We start from the raw sequence: 25,696 nt of genomic DNA on the forward strand, positions 1-25,696 counted from the left end.
TATGTGCTAGGTTTCCTCTTCTCTATGCCTTTTTACCATTTTTGTTGCTGTTGTTCTTTTACTCCAAGATGATTATTAAAAAGTAAAAGAGCAGAATTGACAGTAAGTGGCTGAATTCTTGCAGTGTTTTTTCCTTTAGTTATCTCAGTAAGTTGAATAAGAGCCAGCATGAGTTATCACAAAAATAAATAACCTTGTCATGCTGCTAAATATGCCATCCTGTTCACCCAAAGTGAGATTACTTGAGTTTCTAACGGTATACAAATGACTCTTCAGCAAGATATATGTTAATTTTTTTGTTTTGTTATTCCCTTGGAAACTCTTAAAAAACTAGGTAGTTTGATTAAAGTCTAAAATATATTTTTATTTTTTTTTTTACTAATTGAGCAGAAGCTTCTCATGACAACAGTGATGTTTTCTAAGGAGTTACTACAAAGAATAAAACATTTGAATTAGCTTACCCACAAAACCTTGATCATTCCTCTTATTCTACAATATTTTCTTTTTCCCTTAAATTTAATTTAGTCAAAAATTGAACCATACATGGACATACTAGTAATGAGCAACAAATTTTCTTTTATGACAGAAATAAATTTTTAATTTTATCAAAAGTATGTGTGAGATACTTCCAATTTATTGGCAAAACAGACTCACCTCACATTTCTGCTGAATTTTTTCATTAATTATATAACCCTTCAACATACATTTATAAAAATTCAAGGTGTATATGTCAAGTACATATGCATGCAGAATTTTCATGTTGCAGCTATACTGAGTTTATTAAAAACAATATTCTTAGAGCGATCTTTCCTTTCTTGCTATCATCAAAAATGAAATATAATTTATAAGTTTTATAATTTTACTGCTAGAAATCTTATCTCTAAAATGTTACTTTAGACTACTTTTAAATATCTTTATTTAAACACAAAATGGTTGCAACTATGTTTTATTGTAATCTCCTTGATCAAGATATGACTTCATAGGTTTCTAAAATTATGAATCAATTATAGGGGAAAATATGGAAGAAATTCCATTCTTGCTTAATAGGAAGCATTTTCACAGGATATAAATTCTTCCTCAAGCTTTTCATTTTGTTTTGTTTAGGGTCGTAGTGGTGGTGGTGAGCAGTGTTGGTAATACCTTGCAGGAGAAAAAAATAAAGCAGAAAATTACCAAAATGCTGACCTGAAATTTGAAAATAACAGGAAAGGGGTTGCTCCAGCCCTGTGTAGACATTATACAATAACCTGTAGTAATTTACATCTCATCATTATCCAACATTTGTAGCAAGATTCTTCAAAAGTTACTTGAGAGTTCATTTAAGATTGCTGACTGAGATCACAATACAGTAATTAGATGAAATTAAAGTTAAAATGAAAAGAAAATGAATCAAGCAATAAAGTACAATGTGTGATGCCCTCCACCCACCACCATGCCTTCTCATGAAAGAAAAGAAGCTTTGATAATATAGCATGTTACAAAAGCAACTTTAACACGGGCTGGGTCTGTATCCCCTCCTGCTAAAACACAAACTCCGCATTTTCCACACATTTGCTTTTCCCCTTCCATTTCCTGGAGGATCCGTGGGCCACATAGTCACTTTAAATTCCCAATAGATGCAGTTTTAAAACAGAAAAAGAAGCAAGTGAAATTCATTTCAAGAATGTATTTTGTTGTATCCAATATATCAAAAATGCAATCCTTTCAACCTGAAATCAATATTTAAAAGTGACGAGTCGGGTATTTTACATGCTTTCCTGCACACGGCATCTTTGAAATCCGGTGTGTGTTGTGTACACTCATGCAGCACTTCTCCTTTCTGACTGGCTGGATTGTAGGTGCTCAGTAGCCCCACATGGCTAGTGGCTGCCACAGTGGATAACAGAAGTCTAAGTGGGCAGCTAAGGAAACTATCCTGGGAGAAAGTAGGAACCTGGACATGTTGGATACAATGTGATAATTCAATCCATTGACAAGCTCACTCTTTGAGAGCTCAGAAGAAAAGGGTTCAGAGATAACTGCCCTTGTCTTCATCAACATCACCCTTTTGTTGTATTTGTTGAATTCCTGTAAGGATGTGTGCACTCATCCCTGTGTGTACCTAACAGACTATTCTTCCCAGCCTTTTGATTTCTCCTCCCATGAGGACCAGGGGCTCAGGCATAAGCCAATCCCTGTACTCAGCCAGCCAGTGACTTCAGGACCCCAGACGAGTGTGTGTGTGTGTGTGTGTGTGTGTAAATCATGTGTGAGAGTGAACTTGTGTGGTTCTGTGTGGCATGTGTCTGTGTGTGAGAGATTCCAGGTATTTGTATGTATGAGTGTATAGTGCGTTTTGTGGGTGTATGATTGCATAAGAATGTGTGTCATGTGTGAGAATGACTGTGTGTGAGAAGAGGAGAGAGGCAAGGGCAAGACTGGGCTCACCAGGTCCTGTTATCCACCAGGGTCCTGGCCCAACCTGAGTGGGCCCCCTTGAGCCACCTCTGAAAGGAAGGCCCACCTTGGCCATGAAGACTTCCCCACAGCCACTAGCCCCACTCTCTTCAGTGCGTCAGCGCATTTTGAAAACCCACAATGAAGTAGGCACTAGAGAGACACAGGCGATCCAACCCGCAAAACTCCATCTCCCTGAAACTCACATCATCCTTCTGGCCTCCCCACAGCCAGGACCTCCAGAAAGCTCGCCTCTGCCTTTAGACCTGCGCCAACCATCGGTGGCTTTGCCTGAGCAGGAAGTGGGTGGGCAGGGCAAAGGCACCTGGAGGGGCTCTGGGCCTCAGCCCAGCCTAGAGGGTCATAGACACACAGAGACTTCCAAGAGCAACCACGGGATCTGACCTGTGACTCTCTGGAGCTGTGAGGCACAAATCGTACAATTTTCCAGGGAATGTGCTAGTTCACTTCCTCCAAAGGTGTCCATATTTACAAAGAGCTTTACCTCACCCCCAACCAAGCAAGACACGCCCAGCGGGTCCTCTCATCCAAGTATTTCCCTGTACTCCGGGTTGTATCTACAGAACATTATTTGGTTGCACTCCTCTTCCAAGTCCCACCCCAGTTTAAGGGGCCTGATGGCATCTTGAGGGGGTGGGGTGGTGGCCAGCAGAGAGAGGTCATGTGTGTGGCTGGAAGGGGAGGACCCAGCCGTTGGCCGCCTTCAACCTCGATGTTTATTTTTCATCTCCGGGCTAGAAATTGGCTTGGTGGCTTTCTCTGTGTTGACTCCCTCTTCCTGGAAAAACCTTCCGGCTCAGGGATGAGGTAGGGAGAGAATAGAGTACACGGATCCTGTAAAGAAGCAGAGGAAGGACTCGTTAACTCAGATCTGTGGGCCTGGGGGACAAACAAGCTTGATAGGAGGGGAAAGCTGCCTTCTCTGGAGCCCTGGGGCTCCCTGAAGTCTGGAAATGGAAGCTCCTCCCGGCCTCGGGCCCCTCGGACCTGACGGGGCCTCGGGGTCCAGCGCCCGCAGGTGCGGGTCCGGCAGGACCCCACTCATTCCCCCCCCCGCCCCCGCTCCCTGGCGCTTAGCACCCACCTCATGGGCCGCTGCCGCCAGCACCTAACAGATCCCTCCTGCTTCTTGTTTCTAGAAAAAAAACGAGATCACCCTGGCAGCTGGGGGTGGGGCGAGGCGATGGAGAGGGAGAAGAGTCGTAATGTCAGCAATGCGGAGAACAGTTACATAATCACTAAGGCGCGTGTCTCGGTGGGCACTCTAAGTTGGCGAGGCGTTTGCAGCAGCGCCGCTGGGGAACGTCGTTGTCCGTGTGACTAACCTGCTTGCTTTTTAGCGCACAATTGCTCTAACATGGATTGTTTTGAGTTCAATCTAAAGAAAATACTTTCAAAATATCTCGCTGGCATTATTATAAAAGCAGAAGATGGTGTCTTTGTTAAACCCACTCACTTGTTACCTTAGCTGCTCTCGGTGAATTTAAACTTGCAAGCAACACAAGAGAACACGCGAAAACATCAGAATTTCAGCGATGCTTAAGTCAGGGGTCCGAGCTCAGAACCCCCAAGGACGGGTTTTTAAGGGTCTGAAATCCGCCAGAAAGAGGAAATCATGGCTCATCAGCGGTTGTCACTTGCAAAATTCGCCCCCCTCCCTTTCGCCCTCTCAGCAGAAGGGGATCTGAAGTTTGAAACTTGTCACGGAAGAAGAGAAACCTTGGCCCAGGGGCTGCTAATGAATTCGGATTGTATAGTTTTCAAAATCTGATGTTTTGCAATGATGACATTCGTGTGGCAACCGAGGGTCCAAGGCGACAAGTCTGCCGCAGCTGCTCCGCGCTTTGAAATGCCCAAGACAATGGGCGCCAGTGTTCCGGGCGCTTCGCCTCTCCACTCCATTTGCATAGTCTGTTCTGCCTGATTGACCAGCGGGCCTGTCGCGGGGACCAGCATTGTTCGCAGATCACTTCAAGATGGCCGAGATGACAAGATTCAGGTGAGAGATGAAGTGGGATGATTCCAGAACGCCACAACAAAAAGCAGCCCTGGGAAACGCGGCGAGGGCCGAGGGCCGGGGAAAGCTGACTTCCGAGGGTGCATTTACTCGGTTGCTTTTGAAGACCTCATCAAGTTGCTGGAGGGGAAAATGGAAGACTTAGAGATTTTAACAGGAATTTGCAATGCCCTCCTTGGGGGGTAATTTGGGGTCCTGCTTTATGTAAAAATTCAGTCATTTCGTGGCATTTTGTGCCACTGTATTCTTTCACTCTTGGAAGTTTGAGTTACACTGCCAAAGGGGACACAAATAGCTCCCTTCTCCCGGGCCAAGAGCTGTCACGAATTGAGACTGGATTTGCTGTTTTTCAGAAACTTTGAAAAGTTGTGGTGGTGGTCCCTTGGCTGGCAAACCTGCGTTGCAGAAGTAAATGGACTCTAATGGTTAAGTTCCAAGTGACCGGCCACACGTAGCACTTGGCTCCGGCAGTCAATCGCTTCACGCCTCGCTGCGCACAGCGAAGGCGCAGGCGCAGAGGCCCTCCACCCACCACCACGCGGGTTTTCACTTGACACTCATGTTTTGACTTCAGCTCAGAAAAGGCAAAATCTTTGCCATACAAGTGCCTTTCCCCCCAGAGGCCTCAATTCCGTCTGCCGTCGCTCCTGTTTTACCCCTAACACTGGAGCACCAAGGGAATTGCGGCACTGGGACGCGTTCCCACACCCAAGGCTTGCTCTCTTGGGGATTGCCATCACCGGGAGAGTAAATACTGCCAATGATTTGCTGAGATGGGAGTCCTGGCAATGGGAATCTTGGGGGAGGGGCCTAAGGCGGGAACGGGTGAGTGGGGCGGGGTTTGAAGCTAGAGGAACCCAGCCTAGGAAAGGGAGCACCTTTCCTGCAGGGGGGGAGGGAGGGCATCCTTTCTCCCAGGTCAAAAGACTGGATTCTGACATTGACTGGTCCTGGCTGGGTGGACCCGGAGGCGGAGGCGGCGTCGCCGTGAGCTGAAGGCCTGCTCAGGCCCGGCTAGACGTGGGCTGCGCACGCACGGCCCTCCTCATCCTCCAGGCTATTTCTTCTTCATCCAGCCTCATCTCCCCCTCCTCCTCTCACCCCCTCCACCCTTACAACACGCACTCAAACAAAGGCCAGTCCTGGAGAAGGCGCCCTACAACCCTGCACGCGTGCACCAAACCCTGGACACACCGGGTGCCGGGCAATAACCAGGCAGGTCTGAAACCGGCCCCACAAGCGCGGGGGAGGCGTTTCCATGTCCCCACACGCGTTCACTGAGAATTACAGTGACGCACATCTCGGGAATATAACGATTAATCCAGCCGCAGGTTTCCAGATAAGTGATTGTGATGGAGATTGTTGGCGAGAAAATAGACAATTATCCGCTGTTAGCTTTACATAAAGATCGCATTAACTCAAATTAGTTATCAGACAAAAGAGCGTCGGCGTGCGCGCCCGGCCCGCCCGCGCCCTGCCCGCCAGGACCCCCGGGAGCAGCCGGGCCAAGAGCGCGGCCGGCGGGGCCAGGGAGCGCGCACCAGCGAGCCCCAGGCCCTGCCCCACGCAGGGACTCGAGTGCTGCGCTGGTCTGGAGGCGGCGCGGGGCTCCCCTAGCGGACTCCGGGCGCCCCAGGGGACCCCCCGCGCGCCAGCTCCGCCCCCCCCCCCCAACATCCTTCCGGGCCTCGCACCCTCTTTTCCCGTGCACGCCCCGCAGCGCTGCCCTTCTCTCTCCGCCGCCCACAGCCCCCGGTTTTCGGTCGTGAGCCCGAGCAGGAGACGTCCTTCATTCTCTCGTAGTGGACGGGCCCTCCTCCTCGCCGCGGAATGAGACTCGCAGCGATGGAGTCATCGGCCACGCCGAGCGCGCTTCGACGGGGCGGCCCTGTGACCCGCCGCCCCGGATCTCCGCACGTGGTCCCTGTAGCTCCAACGCACTGCGTCCGGTCGCCCTCCGCGGGGACCCCGTTGCCGCGAGGACGGATGGGAAAGGCGGGCTGGGGGAGAAAAGGCACTGAGGGACTCAGAGCTGAGTGTCTGTCAGTGGCCTGGGAACCAAAGGGGACCTGCAGCTTCAGGCTGGAGAGGAGCAGGGCAGTGCAGTCTGGACTCGGGATGAACACACGTGGCGCACTGTCCACGCACGGGGTGGCCTCCTGCGCACTCCTTTCTCCCGTGTCCCTACTAGGGTTCACGTGGTCCGTCGGAGCACGGATTTCCCTGGCGCTGTCGGTGCGAACGCACAAATCGCCGTCCACCGCCCCAGCCTGGCTGCAGGGCCCCCTGGAGGTCTCCACTCCCACAGATGAGCGCTGGCGCTCCCACGCGGGCCGGCCTCCCGGGGCCCTAGGGTCCCCGAGCCCCGCTGAATAGGGCGGATAATGACCCCCGGTTCCCAAGGCAGGCTTTCTGCTGCCTGGTGAGCTTGGATTTGTGTGGTCCAAGCCTTTCCCAGCTTGTCCCATTCTGTCACCGGGATAAGGGGCTCCCTCGGCTCGTTTGCACCTGCGTCGCTTTTGGCTCCTTCAGGAATGCGCTGAAGCTTGTAATCAGCTTTGTGAAGCCATTGAGTGCACGGCTGAGTGAAACTTCCAAAGCTCGAGGAAAACTGGCCCGCTGAATAGGAGCCAGCATGGGGCTGCTCTCCAAGCCTCCGCGCTGCCAAATTCCAGCAGAGCCCCTCACAATCGCTCCGCGCGGGCTCCACCGCTTCCCCACACTGAGAAAAGTGAGAAAAGAAAGGCGAAAATACCAGTCACCGAGGTTAGTCGTTTGTTCCCAGATTAATGGCAAACGGCTCCCTCTCACTGTTCCCCCCCATCCAAACGTAGCTCACTAATTTAGGAAATATGACCTAGAGGAGGGAAGGACGGTTATCAATAACCCCTCATCTGTTTTCTATTTTCAGCGTGAGGTCCTTCCATCTCAAGAAGCTGATTTCCAAGTCCCCCAGGAACACTCCTGCCGGGAGACTTCCTGTCGGTCTCTAGTTGTGCGCCTTGGTTGCATGGAGGAGTCAGATGAAGCCAAAGCTAAAAACCCACCAAATTAGCACCAGAAAGCCCCCAGAACATTTCCTCTAGGAAACAAACAATAAGCCAGTTCTATCCCTTCTCTAGGTTACCCTCACCCCATTCAACATGACCCATGTCCCCAATAACAGGTGCCTTGGATTTCAGTGGCTTTGAAGGAGAGGAGGATGCAGGGAGTGTAGGTAGAACTGCTAAAACATATAAGATGATTTGTTATTTTCCGGACAGATGACTGTAGAACCTGAGAAGGTTTGGAGCTGTGGCTGCCCCTCCCTGTGGCATGTGCTCCAGGCCGCAGTTCGAGGAACACAGGTATGCTCTGAGCCACTACTTGCCCATGTAGCATCTAGGTCCCTCAGACAAATCCCTCCCTGAGCTTCCTTACAGGCTCCTTGATCCTTCTCACCCTATCAAGGTAAATGGAGGGAAGGAAGTTCCAGGATAAGGAAATCTCTTGCAGCCAATAGATCAGCCAGCTTACAAAAGGCAAACTCATACTCAACAACATTAGACAAGACATATCAGCATCCTGTAACTGTCAGCTCATCCAGGGAGGGGCTCTTTCTTTGTGTTGGTACCCCCCACCATTTCAGAAAGGTGCCTGGCACATGAGAAACCCTCAATACAGATTTGTTGAATGAATGTTGTCCAGTTGTTTCTCTGAACACAGAGCCAGGAAGCAGATCTGAAATGTAGAATCCTTCCTCCTGATTGTACATAGGCTCTCTCTTCTGTGACTCCTAGTTAGATATGACTTGGAGAAAAGAAAGTGAAGGCGGCATCATGATCTATGCATAAAAGCTCTCTTTACAATTGCTGTGAATTTCTTTAGCTAATTAATTCTTCCCACCATGAATTGGAAGCCTTTGCTCTTCTGAGAGCACAAACATATCCTTTTTAAGATTTGATCTGGATTTCCATTCCTTCCAGTAAACATCACCTCCGTTCTGCAGGGCTTTCTCCTGCCCCAGCACCTTGCTTTTGTGGGTGCAACATAATGCCTGACTGCTGCTCTGGGCTAAAAATAGTCCCCTGGTGGATGGAAGGCTTAATAGGCCTCTTTAAATACCTAACTTATTATAAAGCCCTGGGGAGAGTAACATTAGCAGACAAAGGAAGGAGAGGAGAGCTCCCCCTGTGGATGCCCTATTACAGTGTTTTATGGAGACCAGGAGCAGGCCAGAGTTCTGTTGATACAAGAAGCTATAACTGTATTCAAAGAGGTCAAGTGATATCACCAGGAAGTACTCAGGGGCACCATGACTGTTGTCAGTAATAATAATAAAAAATAATTGAATAGTTTGTCCTGTTTTAAAACACATCAGATAGTTCTGTTTAAGAGCAAGGTAATCCTCCCCTTCGTACACTTCTGGACCCCCGAAAGTGGCAAATGAGAGCATTTGGTGCTCAAAGAAATGTTAAATATCTCCCTTGCCAGGATTGTGTGCATTTATTCATAGATGCTAAAATGCTTTAAACATCCCAGATTCATGCCACCCATTTTGACATTTAAAGTTTAATTTTTTATTATAAAGTTTGATGTGTTGTTTTCAGCAGTGTTTCTCCTTCCAACTACTCTCAGTAACAAGTCAGGAGGATATGCAGTAATTCAGAAATTAGTGAAATTTTCTTCTTGGTGGGGGCATTGGATTAAGAGGCTGGGAGAGTGTGAAACAAATCAACGTGTAATTGTATGATAAGGCTCTCACGAGGAATTTATTGGCCAAGTTGCTATTTCTATTCCTTCCTAATCTCGTTTAGCACATTCATTCTCTGCAATCTGTCTCCATAATCTTCTGTGGCAGAATGGCAGCCAATAGAAGCATGCATGTTTGGAGAGAAGGGAAAATATGCAGAAGCGTGATAAACTGATGCTAATTATCCATATTTAGGACACCGAGTGCAGAAGATCAAGGTTTACAAATAACAAACCAGAGCCAATGATGATGGCTTCCTCGTGTGGAATATGTTGGAGGGGACCAGATAAGGGTTTCACGGGAAGGAGAGATTTACTGGTCAAAGGGTTCACCTTCCACTCTTCCACTTTTATATAGCAGTAAATTATTTAGGCTAAATTCACCAGAACATTACTCTTTTATTTGGCTATGTGCCATGACTTGCTCTTTCTTTGTGTCCTTTCAATGCAAATCCTTGTAGTGTAACATCAGTTGATAAGGGACAAATAATTGAAGTAAGAGGTAATTCCCTTTAAATTGTACATATAGGATGGTGAGGTAATGCTCCCAGGAAGAATGAGATGAGGTAAAGAGCAGAGGGCTGAAAGTGAAGCAATATCAACCTCAGCTGTTAAATGATTTCTTGGCCAGAAAAAAAAGAATATAGATATTTGCTATATATGTGTGTTCATATGTTTCTGTGTATTCCACAAGTCAGCAAGCTTGTGGTAAGAGGCAGGAGTTTGTTGGAACATTGAGCCAATATGTCTTTTTTTTTTCCTGTCTGAAAACCATATTATTAATTTTTTTAAATCTAAACATATTTCTCTTCTGTCTACTGTCCCCATATCACCTCAAACTGACCTAATATTTAAAATTGGCTCACAATCTTCTCCCAGATTTCTGGCTATGAGGATAGACATAAAAAGAATTCAGGCTGAAATACTGTATGTCATGGTTGAGGGGTCTGTGGTAGAGATTTTTCTACATTACAATAATTGCTTTGTCGAGTTTCCAGGAAACAAGTACAAATGTAGCTTAGTACTTTGTTGCACATTTGCATGCTCATCTTGAAATTTAAAATATTAACTAAATCCCATTTATTGGTACTAACTCTGATTTTTTGTGTGTTTTTTTACTCATCGTCAGCTTTAGTACTAACTGGAAAACTGGTCTCCTTGCTTCATCCTTTGAGAGTCGTCTAGAGTTTTCATTTGTAACTTTTCAGTTGATGATGGACAAAGCAATAGGTACCCTCTGTCAAATACACATTGCAATCTAGTGTGAAGCGCTTATTATAAATACAAGATGTTTTAGAATAAAAAGAGCCACGCTGAAGTATGGGGATACAATTTATAATTCCTACATAAAGAAGTATTAGGGAAGAATAGGTGATCCTTGGCACATTTTTTTTCTACCCTAGACTATATCAGGTAATTATCCATAGGTTACTACCACACATATACACTTTTTTTCCCCCAACAAGCCTAATATGCCATTATTGGCACTATAAAAGAACTCTGCCAATTATAATTGTAAGTCATCACTAATAACAATGGTGTATTTAGATTCCAGAGATGATAAAACTAAAAATGTGTCTTAGAACCAAGGTAATACAGTATGAACAGTTGTGTTACTGAATAATGAATTTGTAACATTTTGCCCAAAATATTTTCAAAATTACCCATTATTCTATAGAAATAAACTTTGCTTAAAATTAACAGATGTAAGATACAGTCATGCACAGCATGATGATGTTTTGGTCAATGACAGAGTGCATATATGACTTAAAATTATGATGGTCCCTTAAAATTATAATGGAGCTGAAAAAGTCCTATTGCCTAATGATTTCATAGCTGTATTAACCAATGCATACTATGTGTTTGTGGTGATGCTGGTATAAACAAACCTGCTGCACTGCCAGTTGTATAAAAGTTTAGCACAAACAATTACAACAGTAGACTAGACCATCTAGGTTTGTGTAAGTACAGTCAATGATGTTCATACAAGCATCACATGACTGTAATCTATAGTCAACACATACAATACATACTATACACTTATACATAGTTTAAAAGCATAGAACTGAGACAATTATCCATTCAATTCATAAAAAAGAAAAAAAATTTTTTCATCAGTAATAATCTAGCAATTGAGGCTAAAATTATAGGCAGCTGACATTTCTAGAAATTGCCTAGGCTATCCCAACACAGATTTCAAAAAATCAATGTGCAACACAGACATCTTTGGTGTCTGCCAAAGTAAAATGCATAATATGGACTTGTTCTGGTGTGGTTTGGTTTTGATACTCCAGACTGGAGGTTGTTGATTTGGATAATTTGTTTCCCAGAATCAGCTTTTCTTTCTGAATTAAAGAATTTTTACCCAAGTGAACAGTGCCTAAACTCTTTACCTATATACACTCTTTTTTCACTAAACCCCTCTTCCCTCACAGACAACCACTAACCAATCTATGGAAACTAGCCATCATTATGAAAACACTAGAGGCCTGATGCATGAAATTCATGCAAGGGGCTTGGCCCTTGCAGCCCTGGCTGCTTCGTGGCCCTGCCCACTGGTTGTTCCAGAAGGTCATTCAGCCGTCTGGTCTAATTAGCATATTAGTTCTTCATTATATATGACTAGAGGCCCGGTGCACAAAATTCGTGCAGGGGGTGGGGGGTGTCCCTCAGCCCAGCCTGCACCCTCTCCAATCTGGGACCCCTTAAGGGATGTCCGACTGCCTGTTTAACAGGCAGTCGGACATTCCTCTCACAATCCAGGACTCCTGGCTCCCAACTGCTTGCCTGCATGCCTGCCAGCCTGATCACCCCTTAACCACTCCTCTGCCAGCCTGATCGATGCCTAACTGCTCCCCTGCCGGCCCGATTGCCCCTAACTGCCCTCCCCTGCTGGCCTGGTCATCCCTAACTGTCCTCCTCTGCAGGCTTGGTCGCCCCCAACTTCCCTCCCCTGCAAGCCTGGTCGCCCCTAACTGTCCTCCCCTGCAGGCCTGGTTGCCCCCAACTGCCCTTCTCTGCCAGCCCAGTCACCCCCAACTGTCCTCCTCTGACGGCCCAGTCACCCCCAACTGCCCTTCCTTGCAGGCCTGGTCCCTCCCAACTGCCCTCCCCTGCTGGCCTGATCACCCACAACTGCTCTCCCCCTGCCGGCCATCCTGTGGCAGCCATCTTGTGTCACATGGGGGCAGCCATCTTGTGTGTTGGAGTGATGGTCACTTTGCATATTACCTCTTTATTATATAGGATGATTAAGTCCAAAGAAAGATCAATAACTACTGTTAAAGTAAGCAGTTAAATTCAAGGAACCAGTGACTGCTTTCCAGTTGAAGCTAATTTTTAAATTTTAACTTCTTTTAAGGATTAAATTCTGTGCTTTCTTTGAAAATTAGTTTGAGTTCATATATTTAGGCAGAAGCAGAGTCTCACCCCACTACAAGTGTACCTTGGCAGAATGTGGAAAAGCAAGCAGGTGGGAAAAGTTACCCAACCAACAGACCTTGGGATTCTAAATGTGGGTGCTGTATAGCCATGCTCTTCTAACTGTCGTGTGTGTGTGTGTGTGTGTGTGTGTGTGTGTGTGTGACTGCACATGTGAATGTATGTGTGTGTCCAAACCTGTGCTCACACTCATGGGTGGTGTCCACATTGTAGCATGTCACAGCAGCCCAGCACTTCTTTTTCCTGGCAGAGCTAAGCATTGGTTGAGTTGGGTTGGGGAGAACACAGGGAGGTATAGAGATGCCAGGGAGAAGATTAAAGGAAGGTGAATATAGTGCAACTCTGAGTTAGTGTCTTTCTGGAGACCAACTTGTCCTTTCTTGTAGCTCATGATGCCAACACTATGTAAATGTGAGCTCTATACTCAATTGCCAGTCTTGGGACTTTTTCTTACATAAAGTAAGTGGTTAGTTTGGTGTGTGACTATGTTCTTTGCTCCCTTTCCTTCTCTTCAGAACCCTCCAACCCCGCATCAATTAACATCAAATATTTATTCAGTGCACACTTCTTTAAGCATTTCTGTCATAAATACCTAGTTCAAACTGAATCTTCAAATAATGCAGATAGCTTTGTGTGTTCATCTGCCTGAGCCACACTCCTGGAACACTTTCATGGAGGTGTTTCAGCCTCTTTAACAATGTCTCCGAGCTGGATTTCTTATCAGTGGCCAGTATATATTGAGGAATCTGAAATAAACACAGAACTCCAATTATTGTTGCCCGTGAACTGGTTAGCAAGATGATTACAAGATATGGTAAATACGCTTGGCATGTTGAAATGTTCTTTCAGCTCCAATGACTTCAAATAGCTTCTAAGTAAAACAAATAAACAGAATAATTGTGGGATTTATTTGGAATTATTCATTATGAGACTACCCAAGGCATGACATTTCCAATCACGTCTTAATTTTCTTTATAGGAGCAGAAAGGGTTTTCATATCTTGACATATTCATCACCCTGGGCCTGAGATAGTTATCTCTCTTGCTCATTCTGTGGCTCTGAGAGCTGATGGCACACTGTGGGGTCTTTTGTGGATCATGCATGGTTTGCCCTGACTTCTGCACATTAAAAGTGAAATAAATACCCAGGCTGACTGTCCTAGATTATGATCTATGAGTTGATTTGTTAAATGAGCCCGTTGCTTTAGAGGTTATAAATGACAAGATTTTTACCATTACAAGTAATTTATAGCTATTTCCTGTTTGACATGACAGATCCTCTTGAGAAGTCCAAATTTGTCTGCTTGACATACCTTTATTTTAACACTTCCCCTTCTCCAAATTCTAGTGCGTATTAACTACTGTTTTCCTAGGTGTCAATTTGCACCTGTGGGGTTTACTTCTTGAGGCTTCAATGAGGTCCCCTGGCCTCTACTCCAGATGGCTGCCTGCATTTCAGCAGCTAATGTGGGTGATTACTGGCATATTTACTGCAATTTATAAAAATCACAGGAAATGACATTTTTATTAGTCACTGACTCCACCATCACTAACTGCAATGAATGTTATGCATACAGATCCATTTTAAAAACTTGTTCTTCTGAAATCAGAAGCTCTATCCAGTCTCTAATTCTGTAAAATGATCATGTTTCACTTTTGCTTGCCATGAATGGGATCACAAAGGAGCTCAGATCTGAGCTGATTTCTTAAGGCCTGGGACTCTTCTTGTGGGGACAAGAAAATGCCCTCTAAGACTGAGAGAAAAATCCAGAAATGTCCAGACCTCAGTTTGAGGGGCAGTGCATAGGGCTGTTAGGAGCATGACCTCTAGACTCAGGCTGTAGGGCACAGAATCACTTCAGGCCCATAGTGAGGGTTATGTACGTGGTTGCTGCCATTATCACGGTGGGGTGTGCCAGTATTTGTACACCTGTTCCAGTGACAGACTCTGGAACTGTCTGCCAGAGCTGGTTTCTGCAGAAGAGAAAAAAGGAGGAGGAGGAGGAGGGGGAGGAGGGAAAGGGGAAGGAGAAGGGGAAAGGGAAGGAGAAGGGGAAAGGGAAGGAGAAGGGGAAAGGGAAGGAGAAGGGGAAAGGGAAGGGAAAGGGGAAGAGGAAGGGGAAGGGGGAGGGGGAGGAGGAGGAGGAGGAGGAGGAGGAGGAGGAGGAGGAGGAGGAGAAGGAGAAGGAGAAGGAGAAGGAGAAGGAGAAGGAGAAGGAGAAGGAGAAGGAGAAGGAGAAGGAGAAGGAGAAGGAGAAGGAGAAGGAGAAGGAGAAGGAGAAGGAGAAGGAGAAGGAGAAGGAGAAGGAGAAGGAGGAGGGAAGGGAAAAAAGAGGAAGAGAAAGAAACAGGAGGGAGGGAGAAAAGGAAAGAGAGATAGAGTTGAGGAGGGTGGGGATGTGTTATGACAGGGCCCTAAATCATGGGTATCTCAGAGTACAATAGCACTTTTTTTTTCTACTATGATCAGCACAAAAGATCTAATTAACAAGTCCTCTGCTTTTGGGAAACCATTAGATTTAACAAATATTTGTTGAGGACCAATAATGTCTCAATCTTTTAAGAATGTTCCCCTCTTTAGTTCTTAGAACAATTCTTCAAGTTAGGAATCATTTTCCCTGTGAAGAAACTGAAGCTCAAAAATGTAAAGAATTTGCCTTTGTTTGTACAACTAGTAAGTAGCATGGGCAGTGTTTGAATTAGACCATCTGACTTCAAATTAGTGCTCTCTCTATACCACAGCTAGTACTATAGGGTGTACATATATCCTTATGTTGTACCTTTCAAATACAACATAAGGTGGCATTGCATCAAGCACCAAAATGCATGAGATGAAAATTAAGTGCTGTGGGAGATGAGGAAACTGGCAATCGCAATGGTTGGAAGGTCTCCAGGGAAGTGCTCACATTAACCTCTACATCTTTTGGAATAGTCTATAGTAGGAGTTTTGGGGTTTTTTAAAATATGTTTTTTATTGATTTCAGAGAGAGGAAGAGAGAGGGAGAGAAACATCAATGATGAGAAGGAATCATTGATCAGCTGCCTCCTGCATGCCCCTTACTGAGAATCGAGCCTGCAATTGGTGCATGTGCCCTGACTGGAAATCGGACCCTGAACTCCTGGTTCACAGGTTGACACTCAACCACTGAGCAACACTGGCCAGGCAAAAGTAGTTCTTAACTGTTTTGTGACGTTAACCCATTTGACAGTCTGGTGAAGCCCATGAACCCCTTTTCAGGATAATGTTTCTAAATGTGTAAAATAAGCCCAGCTGGCGTAGCTTAGTGGTTGAGCGTCGACCTATGAACCAGGAGGTCATGGTTTGATTCTCAGTAAGGGCACATTCCTAGGTTTTGGACTTGATCCCCAATGTGGGGCATGCAGGAGGCAGCTAATCAATGATTCTTTCTCATCATTGATGTTTCTATCTCTCTCTCCCTCTCCCTTCCTCTCTGAAATCAGTAAAAATATATTTAAAATAAATTTTAAAATGTGTCAAATAAAATGCATAAAAGGAAGCAACTCATTATTTGGAAAATTGTTAAACAGAAGGAAAAAAACCAAGTAAGTGTATTCTGACTAATTTTGCACTGGGGAAGCACATAGTTGGTGAGACATATTTTTCCTTGTAGAAACAATTCAGATGATAGATTATAAGGAATGAGAGAATTAAAAGAATCTATTTTGTAACCTCTAATTAACTAGTGGGTCTAAACTCTGAAAATCAATGGCTTCTAACCATTGGCAACCAGAATTAATTTAACCTCCTATTCTGTTCCCCTCCGCCCGCCCCCAATCTGATGACATCAACCCTCTAGATCCCACTCAGTTTACAGGAGACACAGAGGAAAGAGGAACATGGTAAACTACACCATAGGGGAGAGATCCACAACCTAGGCTGTGGAAAATGCTACAGGATTTCCTTTTTATTTCAAGAGATAAATTGCAAGAAAAGAGAGAGAATAAATGAAGGCAGAGTCTATAAATTAAGAGACTTATAAGACATATCAACCAATTGAAAGTGTGAACATACTTGAATTCTTATTTTTTTAAAAGCTAAAAAATTATAACACTTATGGATACTTGAAAACTTGAACACTGTTGGGGTATTTGATGAGATATAAGGAACTTTTAATTTTTTTAAGTATGAGAATGGTATTGTGAATGTACTTCAAGAAAAAGAACTTATATTTTAGAGGTACATACTGAAATATTTACAGGTGAAATTATATAATGTCTAGAGTTAACTACAAGATAATGCAACATTAAAAGAATGTGGGGCTATAGTTGGGTAATGAGTATGTGAGATTCTATTTATCATTGAACCTACGTTTATGTATGTTCCAACTTCTCCACAATGACAAGTTAAATTAATATTTAAGATTACTAAGGAAACAACTAATTGAAATGCAAATATAAAAATATTTTCAAATATTTTGTGATATAGTAGTAATTTACCTCAATAATGTACTAAGAAACAAGATCTGTGGCAGGTCTAAAATCTAATGCAATTTCAAAGTAGTTGTAAGTATAAGTATTTTGTAAGTATTTTGAAATATTTTCAACAACTGTACTGTGATATGAAAATACAGATTATTTTATGACTTTGTCACCAGGTAATGCTAATACTCCTTTGATTTGTTGATTACATTCATAGCTGAAAAAAATGCTAAATTTCAGCTAAAGGTTATAAAAATAAAGATGAATACTTTGTTAAATTTATTTTTTATTTTTGTAAGGGTTTGAACCAGACTTTAAGATGAATATTTTTATGTCCAGGTCCAATGGACATTCTGAATGCTATGCGTGGAATCCTTCCATCACGGGTTTTTTCGGTAACCCCTCTTCTAAAGGTGGAGAGTTCTAGAGTGAATACAGTGTTTTTAATTTATGCTAGAGCCATCCATGTTGATATGGGTTTTTGAACTGATTTAAAAATCATGGTTCTTATCTGCTTGAAACATGGATCTCTGTCTATGGTCCCCCCCGCTTTGGAGCCCTAGGGATTCTTGTTTCAGAGACAACTTGGGAATCTTAGCATTTCTTCTTAGCTCTCTCTGATTTCAGAAATGATACTGTTAACATACCACATTTATCATATCACTTAGGAACCACTTCTAGTGATATAGAACTACAGATTTTTAAAGCATTAGAATAAAAATATACCTTAAAGACAATTTAATGCAACTCCCGCATTTTGCAGATGGGAACAGTGATGTTCAGACCAATTAACTCTCTAGTGCAGAAGTTCCCAAATTTTCTCGGTTCATGGCACCCTTAGGGTCTCAGTAATTTTGTTACAGGATCCTCATCTACTCCCCCCCCCCAAAAAAAACCCTACTACTTTTGTTTATTAAGTAGTTAGATTCAACTTAAAACATTCTTATATGCTAACAACTCTAATTACATTTGAAAAATGTAAATTGAAGGGAGAACATGATATTGTAATTACATTCCTAAATAATCATAATTTCTTACTAATGGCATGTGTGTCTGCCATTGGATTTGGCCACCACCACTTTCATTTTGTGATCTCCGTTGATTTTCGTGTGCTACTTGATTTTTATTTTAGCAACTGCCCCAAACCCAACTTTACAAAGATAATGATGACGTTGTAAGAAATGTGGCACAACCTCGTGTAAAACTGTGAACTACATCAGGCTGGTAGTTGATGCAGTGTCCACCATATGACAAGTATCACTGTGTCTCCCTGGAAAGGTGAAATATCTTGTGGCACATCTGTGAGTGTGCTCTGATGTCCCAGGTGACCTTGGCACACAGTTAGGGAACCAAGGTTATACGAGCAGGTGCCGTGGATCCAGAAGAACAAAAGTGTCTTGCTTCCTAGTCCAAAACAGAACTTGATGAAACTATGTGACAAATTGTTGGTCTGTTAAATGCTGAACATTTTCTCTATCCAAGTATTCTAACTTATCTGGACATTTTTCTTTGGGCAAGTTTATTCAATTAGTGGAAAGTTCACTGTTTAAATGTTTTAAAGTTCTGGCAGTTCTTTCAGCTATATTTGACAGTTAAGTTCACCCTGATGACAGCGACCAGCGCCCCACCTTGGTCTGGCTCCCCCACTCACCTGCTCCACCATCCCACCACGGCTGACACTCACCATGTTGTGCGCATGCCCCCTGGTGGTCAGCACACGTCATAGTAACTGGTTGTTCGGTTGTTCTGCCATTTAGTCTATTTGTATATTAGCCTTTTATTATATAGGATAGATTAAAAGATTTAAATAAAAATATGGACAAATAAAAATTGTGGGGACAAGTGGGGAATATCAATAGAGAAGTAAAAATTCTTTAAAAAGAACACACAGATATTGTAAAACTGAAACATACAACCTAAAGGGAAATATTTCCATTCATCTGTAAACTTTCCCATTACAAATATAAGGCAATATACAAAATATATTTTCTCCATAAATAAAATACATTATAAAACTAGTAATACTGTTTACTCTAGCAGCTTTCCTGCAAGGAAACCAAAGAACTTCATGAACACATCCAGTAATCAACCTCAATATCAAAATCAATTGAGCACCACTGGACGCATTTATTTACTCTGGAGGACAGTTTAATTGAACCTTCTGTGATTATGGAATTATTGAAAATCTGCATTGTCCAGTATGGTAGCCACTAGCCATACGTAGCTACATAAGTTTATTTTAATTAAAAACACAGTTTCTCGGTCATAGTAATCAAAGTCTAAGTGATCATAGCACAGTTCTAAGGACTCAATGGGTACTTATGGCCTTAACGTCAATTTTGTTAAAACCTAATTTTTATATTAAAAGAATTAATTCAACTTCCAAAGGTTAGACTAACTCAATGACTCCATAAGGAATAGTTTTGCTCTAGAAAAATTCAAGTGGAATTCTTTTTTCATTTTATTGGTTAATATGTTCACAAAGAAGTGAAGGCCTTGTCTGACGCAATGGTTCTCACTGTTTCATGGAAAAAATAGTTAGAACGTTGGTTAGAAATGAAGATTTCTGCTTGGCCAGAGTGCCTCCGTTGGTTGAGCATCATCCTGTGCATGGAAAGGTCCTGGTTCACTCCCTGGTCAGGGTACATAGCTGGGTTGTGGGTTCAATCCCTGGTCGGGGCATGTATGGAAAGCAGCCGATGGATGTTTCTCTCTCACATTGATCTCTCCCTCTCTCTCTCTCTCTCTCTCTCTCTCCCACTCTCTAAGCATGTCCTCAGATGAGGATTTAAAAAGAAAGAGGTCAACCGGGGGAGGGGGGGTGTAGAGGGTGGGGGATATCTGCAATACTTTCAACAATAAAGATAAAAAATAAATAAAAATTAAAAAAATAAATAAAGAATAAATGAAGATTTCTGAGACACACCCACCCTCATTTTAAGGTATGTTTAATCTGAGTATCTGTTTCTTGATGGGATTTAGAAACCATATTTCTAAGAAGCACCCCAGGTAATTCTGGTACGTGATTAGTCCTTAGGAAATGCTATGAAAATATACTAATATCCAAACCAGATATTGACACTTTAATCAGCATAATTTTACCTGCATGATATAGACACATTTAATTTTGCTTTTGTAACTCGCTAGTATCCATCAGCTATGCTCTTCTTAAATGTAGAAAAATATTTTTCCCATTTTTACTTTATTCTACTGAAAGCAAACTATATCTTTGAGATGGTTTAAAATGACATGTTTTTATACTAGTATGTTAGAAGAGGGCACACACTAGGTGCTGTTTCTTGAATGACTGAATCTAGATGATAGGTGTCTTATGGATGCCATCTCTGAAAACACTTGCTCCACAAACACTAACAAACTAATGATGTAAGAACAAAGATCCTAGCTTAGTACTTCCCCCTTTTATATTGGCAGAATGCATTTCACAAGTAAATTTGTTATTAGAGTTCTGGATCATTCATCCTTTTCCCCTTATAGGTAATTTATAACAAGAATTTTACTCACAGACTTTCTAAAACATGCTTTTTCCTTTGGAGATGATTGAAAATTCTCTCACACAATAATACAGAATAAATACATATTTGACTTACAGAGTTCATTTTTTGAAAATTGGGCTTGGGGGTATTCAAGAAGGAAATCAAAAAGGAGTGTTCGATTTCAGAAACTTTGCTTAATCTATTTCCTCAGCACTGAATTAGAAACCAGCACAAGTCTTCTCTAGAGAAGCAAAAGGATTCCAGAGCAGGGAAAACTATAGGTAACTGACATTTGGACATTCCCACAATGAATCATTCAAGTTTCAGGATACAATAAACCCTGCTGGGCAGCACATAGCCCGTTCTCAAATCTTCCAATCAGCTTTTTGATGCCTCATTTTTAAATATTAGCAGGTGAAAAGGGTGACTAGAATTTGTAGGACCTCCAATAAGAAAGACAGGGTCCAAAACTAACAGGCAAAGGGATTCAGAAAGAACAGAAGCAATCCAAGGTAAGTAGAAAGCATTTTTAAAAACTCAAAAGGTGTTAAATCCATGAAATAAAATCATCATGATATTTAAAACAACACGAAGCAAACAAATACACACACACACTCCGAGGATAAAATAAGTCATGGAATACAAAACCAATTGCTGAAAAAAATAATCAATAGAATAAGTGAAAGATACATGAGAAAAACTCTCTAAGAAAGGAGAACCAAAATAGAGGGGGTAGAGAATAGAAGAGAAGAGGAAAAATTATGAAAATCAGAGGATGAAAGGGATAATTTAGCTTCTAACTAGTAAGAATCCCAGAAAAAGAGAACAGAGAAAAGTACAGAGAAACTATAAATAAATAATTCATGAAATTTTACAGACTTGAAGGATATGACCTTCTATATTGAAAGAGTACACCAAATTCCTGGCACAATAAATGAAAAATGATTCATGTCAATGCACATCACCACTCAATTTCAAAATCAGGAATAAAGAGAGGGGGTAAAAGCAAACAAAAGGCAATGCAACTCACATAGAAAGACTATAGAACAAGTTTTTTAAAAAGCAAACAAACAAAAATAAGTCAAATATAAAGGATCAGGAATCAAAGAGCATGGTCTACAGCTAACATCATACTTAACGGTGAAATATTGAAAACTTTCCCCTAAGGTCAATAATAGGACAAGAATGTCTGCTCTCACCACATGTCTGTATCACTGTACTGGAAGCTCTAGTTAGTGCAATAAGGTAAGAAAAAAGGATATCCTGATTAGAAAGGAAGAAATTAAAATGTCTTTATTTGTTGATGATAGAATTGTCTTTGTCAAAATCTTACAGAATTTACCAAAACAAAAAAACACACAAAAAAACAAAACCCAACCTACTAGAACTTAGAAAAATTTTTGCAAGGTTACAAGATACAAGATCAAAACTCAAAACTCATGTATTTTTATATTAGCAAAGAACAATCAAAAAACTTAAGTTCAAAAACAGCATCACTTATAATAGCATAACCAAATATTAAATAGTTAGAAATAAATATGACAAAAGATGTACAAGATCTGTGCACTGAAAATTATAAAACATTGCTAAGATAAATTAAAGAAGATTTAAATAAACTGAGAAATATAATAGGAAGATTTAATATTGTTAAGATATAAATTCACCTATATATTCCATAAAATTCTACTTTAAATTGCAGAAGGCTTTTTTTTAGAAATTTACAAGTTTATTCTAAAATTTACATGAAAATGCAAAGGGCATATACAACCAAAAACCATTTTGAAAAGGATGAAAAAAATTTGAGACTTTATACTATCTGTTTTCAAGAGTGATTGTAAAAATGTATAGAATTGGCATGAAGATAGAACAATAGATCAATGTAACAGAATAAAAAGTCCAAAAGCAGACCCACACATATATGATTAATTGATTTTTGACAAAGGTGCCAAAGCTTGATTGGGAAAGAATATTTTTTAAAAAATGATACTAGAGCAATTGTGTACCTGTATGCAAAATATATTAACATTTAACCTCAAACCACATACAAAAATTAACTCAAAATGCATCATAGACCAAAATGTGAGAGCTAAAATGGGAATGTTAGAGCACTGTTCATAGAACTTTCTGTGATTACAGAAATATTCTTTATAGATCACTCAAAAGCAACATAGTAAGTTAGAAGACAAAAATCTCAAAGATAGGTTATTTTTTACCTGGAATCCTATACCTAGCTAAACTACCACTCTAGTGTTGTACAGCCTACTAGAAGATATAACTTACCAAAACAAGAGAGTAAGTCAAGCAAGAGGGAAAACAAGAGGTCCAGAAAATGGGAGAATTACATGGAAGAAGGGGAAAGTGAAGAGTAATGATGACCATTATGTGGACATTTTCAGAGAAGCCCATCCAGTTTGGAGCATGTGGACAGAAGGGTCTGGTAGGATATGGCTCCATGAAGATATTGAACTCACAAATTACTGGTGTGTTTAATCTTTTAGGAAACAGTATCAAAGGTATTTACAATATTGATGTAAACTATGGAAGTATTTGTTATAGGAGCAGAGAAACCTAAGTAAATGAACCACAACTCTCACAAAACAAGACCATTAATAACTTCAGGCAAAACAAAGTTTATAGAATATATATATTCATGGTTACCACTGGGCTCAGCCACAAACAGTACTGCCATGTTCAGACAAAGGTGTACCCTGAATATTGATTTGACAAAGAACAATGATACATCTACTTTGGGAAAGAGGGAGCTTGGAAAAAATGTAAAAGCTTTACAGTCTTTGACAAATAAGACCCAAATGTCTAAAATTAACAAATCAAGAAAAAGCAATATGAACTTTTCATTCAGAAATGTGGAAAGAAATAATGAGGGAAATAGCCAAAGGGTTATAACAAGTTGCTGATGAGGAACGGGACTGAGAGGTAAGGATGGGTGAAACGAGGGGTGGCTATATTCCTTAGAAATCTTAAATACTGTTTACCTTAAGAAAATATTCAGCAAAACTGTAGAGATAGTAAACAGGTCAGTGGTTTCTAGGAGCCAGGGAAGGAGGGAGGATGAATAGGTGGAACACAAGGTATTTTTAGGGCAATGAAACTACTCTGTAAGATACTATAATGGATACATGTCATTATGCATTTGTCCAAACTCATAGAATATATAACACCAAGAGTGAACCTTGATGTAAACTATGTACTCTGGGTGAAAATAATGTGTCATTACAGGTTTATCAATTGCTACAAATGTCCTACTCTGGAGGGAATGTTGATAGTGAGGGAGTCTGTCGGGGAACAGAGCGGGGCAAGAGGTATATGGGAAATGCCTGTGCTTTCTACTCAATAGTGCTATGAACATAAAATTGTTCATATAAAATATATTAAAATATTCATATGCATTACATCTATAATAATAAAAGTGTAATGTGCTAATTAGACTGGACATCCTTCCGGGTGACCTTCTGGATGAAGCCGGGGCTGCGAGGGAAGCCCATGTCCCGGGTGCCAGAGGGAAGCTGGTGCCAGCAGCCGGGGGAAAGAAGGCCTACTCTTGCACGAATTTTGTGCATCGGGCCTCTAGTTAATTATAAGTATTAGAATCTGTCAGTTCTAGATTTTAATCCTGAATTTTTCACTCATTAATGATAGGTCCTTTGTATATTACTTAACCTCTCAGTTTCTTCATCTATAAAAAGTGGGTATTAATTATAGTTACCCTTTGGATGTGCAGTGAGGATTAAATGAGATTGTATATGTAAACTGTAATAGTGATCAATCTCTTTATATGTCATAGTCTTCCCAACAAGATAAAGGTGAATTATAAAAATGCACTTTATATAGCAAAATAAGTTGAATTAAAAAGTAAGTAAGATTGGGGTAGTGAACACACAATAGAGTGTACAGACAATGTGTTTAGAATTATGCATTTGAAACCTGTATAATTTTGTTAACAGTGTCACCCCAATAAATTCAATAAAAAGGAAAAATAAATAAATAATAAAAATAAGGCCAAGTCTGGGGTCTTCAGTTTTCTTTTTCCTATGGTTGAAGCAAGATATTCAGGATAAATTTCATGAGTCATGGCTCACTATGCTGCCTTAATGTTACTACAGTGAGTCTTCTCTGTTTTCCTGCAGCTACTACTATACTGTGATACAGATAATTAGTTCAAGGTAGACTCCAAGCCAGTCTAAGGGTCCTGAATAGTTTTATTAAAAGGCCCTGTTTACAAATTGGATCAGGGCATAATTGCATATAAAAGATTTGAAAGCCCACAAAAACTAAACTATTCATTTTCTAGTAGGGTCCTCAGAATGGGCAGAATGGGCAATTTGCATATTACACTTTTATATATAAAGAGTCTTTGCAAACAATAAAGTTAAGATGAGGGCAATAGAGTGGACCCTAATGCAATATGACTGGTGTTCATAACAAAGGGGAAATTGGACATAGACACACACAGGGAGCACACCATATGAAGACCCTACTGGAACATACATTATGTTTATTACTAGGCAAGAAAAATGTACTAGTGTCATATTGAAAAAAGTGAATGTTATGGTTTGAAGTGTGTTCCCTAAGAAGATGCTGAAGTCCTAACCCCATTGTGTGATTTTATTTGGAAACTATAGGCCCTGTGCATGGAATTCATGCCTGGGTAGGGTCCTTAGGCCTGGCCAGCAATCAAAGCCAATCTATGGGGCAACCAGTGGGTGATCAGGGCCCCCCACTCGCACCCACCTTAGCAGGCCTGGCGCTGCCCGCTTGCCAGCCCCGCCCCCCCGCCGCCACCACCAGTCGCCTCCCTCTGTGGGGCGACCGGCGGGACAATTGAGGGGCCCCCACCCGCACCCACCTTGGCTGGCCTGAGGGCTGGAGGCAGCTCCTGCGCTGAGCGTCTGTCCCCTGGTGGTGAGTGTGCATCATAGTGACCAGTCGTTCTGCCGTTCAGTCAATTTGTATATTAGGCTTTTATTGTATAGGACTAGAGGCCCAATGCACAAAATTTGTGCATGGGTAGGGTCCCTAGGCCTGGCCTGAGATCAGGGCTGATCTTCCCCTGCCCCCTGTTGCTGACGCCGGTCGCCCTCTGTGTGTGGGGTGACTGG

General features: G+C 42.0%; 1 long non-coding RNA gene across 2 annotated transcripts in view; it reads right to left on the bottom strand.

The window, feature by feature from the left end:
- Positions 1 to 381: 381 nt before the first annotated feature.
- Positions 382 to 25,696, bottom strand: part of LOC139004931 (uncharacterized) — a 119,111-nt gene continuing 93,796 nt past the window's right edge. For both annotated transcript variants that reach the window (XR_011470628.1, XR_011470627.1), the window contains exons 2-3: positions 13,239 to 13,392; positions 382 to 3,291 (exon numbers count right to left, since the gene is read on the bottom strand). This is a non-coding gene — a long non-coding RNA (uncharacterized lncRNA). The remainder of the gene's footprint in view (positions 3,292 to 13,238; positions 13,393 to 25,696) is intronic.

The sequence above is a fragment of the Myotis yumanensis genome, unplaced genomic scaffold, assembly GCF_028538775.1.
Source record: "Myotis yumanensis isolate MYYU_CA2020_CCGP unplaced genomic scaffold, mMyoYum1.0.hap1 SCAF_3, whole genome shotgun sequence".
Classification (NCBI taxonomy): domain Eukaryota; kingdom Metazoa; phylum Chordata; class Mammalia; order Chiroptera; family Vespertilionidae; genus Myotis; species Myotis yumanensis.